The sequence below is a fragment of the Protopterus annectens genome, chromosome 3.part0, assembly GCF_019279795.1.
Source record: "Protopterus annectens isolate FY-2018-M chromosome 3.part0, PAN1.0, whole genome shotgun sequence".
Classification (NCBI taxonomy): domain Eukaryota; kingdom Metazoa; phylum Chordata; order Ceratodontiformes; family Protopteridae; genus Protopterus; species Protopterus annectens.
The window spans coordinates 1,298,364,809-1,298,370,083 of record NC_056731.1 but is presented as its reverse complement, the minus strand read 5'-3'; the positions used below and the strand labels follow the sequence as shown (position 1 = coordinate 1,298,370,083).

General features: G+C 43.8%; 1 non-coding gene across 1 annotated transcript; it reads right to left on the bottom strand.

Annotated features, from left to right (window-relative positions):
• Positions 1 to 757: 757 nt before the first annotated feature.
• On the bottom strand, positions 758 to 830 carry TRNAF-GAA. The gene has a single exon. It is a non-coding gene; the product is annotated as a tRNA-Phe (tRNA).
• Positions 831 to 5,275: the final 4,445 nt, after the last annotated feature.

The following is a 5,275-nucleotide window of genomic DNA, read 5'->3' as shown; positions in this document are numbered from 1 at the left end:
GTTCTCAATACTGGCCCAGCAACAAGGTAAGTCACCCTTCCTATCAATTATTGAATGGAGTAGTATGTTCTCATAGTTCTATGTATGATATGGATGCAAGCATGCAAGGACATTGGGTGGCTGAATGGGATAGCAGCAGACAGCTATATGGGACTGCATTCTGACAGTTAGATGTCTACTGTTGAGCAGCATGACCCTCAGATCGCATACATGTGTAGCTGTTATGGTGGTAATAACATTAGGAACACTGCCTAATAAGGCATCATAGGGGTGGCAAGACACTTAGCCCGAACCTGGAAACCCAGCAGTGATAGATGTAGGACATCTGTGGCAAGTCATTGGGTTCTGTCAATCATGTCATCCCAAGCAGAGAGGTACTGGATCCCCTGAGGATGACACATAACACGTTTCATAGTTTCATAGTTTCATAGCATAGTACTAGGCTATCTGCCCTGGGGCATTTGTAAGCCTAGCCATAGTGATGTGGCTTTTGCCACCCCATGAAATGGTACAAAAATGTGCAGAATAAATCTAGAATACTGTGCCTCTGTCTAGTAGTGACACAATGAAGGTCCCCTTATATAATAGAATTAGTTTACTGTGCCCCTGTCTAGCAGTGACACAGATGTGACCCCTGGGGTAAACTTACGATCTCCCATCCACTCATCAAGATTTCTCTTGAAGAGAGTCAGTGATGGGCTCTGCCTAATATGAACTGGGATCCTGTTCCAAAGCATGGGAAGCCAAAAGATTTCTTTGCCGAAGCCCGGGATTGAACCAAAGACCTTTAGATCTTCAGTCTAACGCTCTCCCAACTGAGCTATTTCGGCTCAAGAGATTAGTACTAGGCTACTTGCCCTTGTGGGACATTTTAAGCCTAGCCAAGTACCCCATGTGAGAATCAAACCCTGCACCTTGTGTCTGCAAGGTAAACACCTTAACCATTCTGCCATCCTCCCAACCCACCCGTAAGCCAATATAGCAGTCAATCATCTGTTGATAGCACCACAGCATCATTCTGGGTGACAGTGGTACACTGCCCAGGGCTACTGTCACACCTGTCTGGACCACATAATCAGAGAGTTCAACCATGTCTCTTGTCATGTAGTTCAGGGAGGTGTGTCCCAAGTCACTCACACCCCATGGGTACAGAGTGTTACTCGTAGTTTTTATGGAGTGCCATGACTGGCTGTGTCATGTGTTGGTTACTTGCATGTGATCGATATTTGACTGTCACCTGCTCCATATTCAAGTTAGTGAGTGGGATATGTATGTACCTCAGTACTGAGTTACCTATGATCACTGTATTGTGCAAGGTGGTTACCCTTAGGAGCTTAGGTTGAGGGGGCACACTGTGTAGGTTAAATATTTGTCCCTAGGCATGTGCCATGTCGCATTGTCTGAGTGGATGTCTGTCTTGCTGGTCTGTGCTGTTTGGGTAAATATCCATTGAGTGCCTCTGGGAAGGTGGGTGTGTAGCTTTTCACTGTATGTCATGGCTGTCAAATTGGGTGTCATGGTGAACTACATGTTCCACATGGTGTGGTGCAGGTGTTGATCTATCCTCTTGACCTGCTAGTCCAGTCTTTGCTGGATAGCCCATATGTCCACATTGGGAGATATATGGGTAACCCTCACAGGTCTGAGTGTTTGGAGTTTAGAGGGAAGGGTTGCCTGTGTACATGTGGCTGTTGTTACAGTGCCAAAGAATGGACAAGTGCTCCAGGTTAATGGGTGAAAGCACAGATAACCACCCTTCAAACATGCCTGGAAGGGTGGACATAACTAGTAAGTACTGGGGCTACATCTGTGATGTCTGCACATCTACAGTACTAACTGCAATAATATACAATGTCCTGTCCTCACCATAGATGTGCACCTCTGTGCATTAGAAAACCCCATCCACAACTGCAATCAGACCTGACACATGCATGTAGATACAATAAAGCTCCATGTATGTCTGATACATTAGTGTACTAATCCCCACTGGGCCCTTATCTGCATGCTTCTCATCCAGTGTGTGTGTGTAACCCACCTCCACAATGCTTCCCTTAACATCATGGCTTGTACGTTGGGAGTGTGCTCCAAGTTTTGTGGGGAGCTCCTCAGTAGGTGTCAGTGGGGGCTGGATGGCTGGGCCTCCACCTGTGGCTAGCCGGTCCCTTGCTACAGCAGCAGTCCATTGACGGGCATGGCAGATAAGGTCGGTGGCCCGATGCTGCACATGCTCATAAGTTCTGCTGTGCAAGCTGGCATCATTTACACTGTGGACCATACTGTTCCACAGGGTGGTCCTCTCCTGCACATCTTCTTCTCTCCATCTGAATAACAGGGCATAACTTCCAATCACATATTTGGTGATGATGTCAGTTTCTCCAACAGAGAATGCTGCTAGGTGAGCACTCTGCATGTTACCTGGAAGACATAAACAGGAAATGGTCACAGGACCTCATACAGTTGTCAAAATGCACATCAGCAGTGGTAATTACTTGCAAATAATCCACACTACACCAAAACCCTCCAAGCTATCATGGCTATAGCAGCTTGTATTTCACGCCTGTCCCTGAGCTATCTTATTCCTCCCAATGTTCAACATTTTATTGCATAATCCTTTATTCTCCATTCATTTCTGTGTAGAGGGTTGACAGTGGGCATCTTCATTTGGATGGTGTGTGGATGGTGGCAAGTCTGTATTTGACTGTGGTGTGTGATGGAGCTGTGAGCACATGCCTGAGTCATGTAGGAGGCAGACAGTGATGTTATTATGCCTCATGGAGATATGCTGTTGTTGCCATCAATAGGCAATATGTACATGCTCACCGTTGCTGAGGGGAGGAGTGGTTGATGTGCATATCCCACTGTACAACTGGGGTGGACAGGGTGGCAATGTTCCCACCTACCCTGTGTGATGCAGGTTGCTTATATCCATGGCATTTGTGTATGAGGTGTCTTTACCCCCAGTACGGGGTGAATTGTGTTGTTTCCTCTGAGACTTCCAACATATGTGGAGACACAGTTGCAATTGTCCTTGGTGGTGTGGATATGTCTGATTTATAGTCATAGTCAGCCTTACAGGAGGACACCTGTGAACTTACATGCTTGCTCAGATATAGGTGGACTTGCTTCCAAGTTGTTGCCTGCACCTATGTGTCCCTGTGCAGCCAATGTAGCAATCTATTATGTGGTTTGTGTATTGCTGATGTCCACCAAAGGGGATTACTCTACCTTGGTGGAGGTTTGATATACAGGTCAGGTACTGCTGTGTCCATATAGCTATAGTGGATATAAAGGGTACACACCCCTGATACACTGCCTGGTATTTGTGCAATTGGAACATGATACCACAATAACTCATTTCATAAGAATTCCCACCTGTAGTGCGACCTATAGCCTGTACAATTCAATTGAAAACATAACAATCTAGTCTGTGAAAAGATATGGAAATAATACTCAGTACAATAAGCCAGTTGAATGAGCATGCACACCCATAAACTGATATGTTGTGTATGCACCTCTTAAGATGGTTACAGCATTCATCCATCTTGGTCTGGACTATAATTGCAAATCTTCACTTGGCAATAGTTGCTCACCTTCTTAGAAACACCTTTGTTTGTATTTCAATGGAATTTTACAGGTTACTGGTCACATTCAAGATTAGAAACATTATGAAATGATTTTCTGTCGTCTGATTGTCATATAACACACATACCTGGCATTCCAACAGGGGTGTGTACATTTGTGATATCCACTGTATACAGGTGTTGATATATCTGGTAGTGGTAGGCATAATACAGCTGGACACTTCTCTGATTAATACCTGATAATCATGCCTACACTAGTACCCATATCAGTGTCAGGGCAATGCAACAACCAGTAGATATACAAATTTATGTTTGTTGTATGCACTGACACTGATAATACACCATGTGCAACATGCACAACCTATTTACCTGACTGCTTGAAACCCACATGATTAGTTTTGTGCCTTCCAGCTGAACATATGCATACATGCATGTGCTCAGGGGATACCTGGTATACATTTCTGTTGTATGTTAGTGTGTCACACTGTATTTACTGTCTTGCTGCTCAATCATAATTCTCAACCTGTTACAGCAGTACATCTGGACAATGGCACACATAAATGGTTGTCAAAAGGGACATCATTATTGATACTGTATTTATATAGCTGCACCATACATCAGTACGTTGATTACTCAGTAGGGTTTGAAATCACTGTGATAATCTGGAAGATGTCCAACAGTCATAAGTAGGCTATTATATTACAGTGTCATTGTTCACAGACCTGCCAATGGTTTGGCTGACATCACACAGGTATATGTGTATGTGACTACAGATATCAGTCACAAATGTGCTTATTGTCCAGCAGAACACTGTACAGTTGAATGTTATTAATTCAATATATCACATGCGGTTCAACACGTTTGCAACAGTACTTTACTATGCGCATGCCCTCTACAGGTCTCTCAGCTTTACAAGGCAAACATACTCATAATCACAGGTAACATGGACATGGAAAACACCCCATTCACTGGCCTAGCAGTGGCATAGTCAAAACTGTTTGACAGACACCCCTGTAATTGTCATATATGAGCTGTCCTTTCCCAGGGTGAGTCAGGCTCCTGAGCTGTGATCCTACCTCGCAACCTCTCAGAGTATCACATTTGGACAAAGCCTAAAATGATGGGGGGGATAAATAGAGACAGACTTTAAATATTCCTATTACAAACATAAGAAGTTCATAGAATGATACATTTTTCATTACAGTGAATATTCTTAAGGATGTGGTATCGTAAACTCAAGTGTTTGTCATTAATTGATGACTTCAATCCTCAGCTATTTGCCAGAAAAATACAGATTTCAGGAGGAACAGACAAACATATATGATGGGAAACTGTGGACATTCTGTGAAGATTTGTACAGCTGGGAAGTATGCCTGTGATATCTCCAACTGCAGAAAGGGCCAGTTGCTATGGCTATAGCAGCAGTTTAGCAGGACATTAGTGCAGCAAGTCTTGTTGGGACATATATTCCTCCAAATAATATTTCCCATTATTACAGATCAAGTACTACATTCAATTACTTGCTTACATGTTCCACTCACCTTTTTTCTTTCTTCTCTTTTCCACTTTGTGTTCCATCTGTTATTTCTCTCTCTCTCTCTCTCTCTCTCTCTCGATCTCTCTCTCTATCTCTCCCTCTGCCTCTCCCTCTATCTCTCCCACCCTCTCTTTCTCTCTCTCTCTCTGTCTCTCTC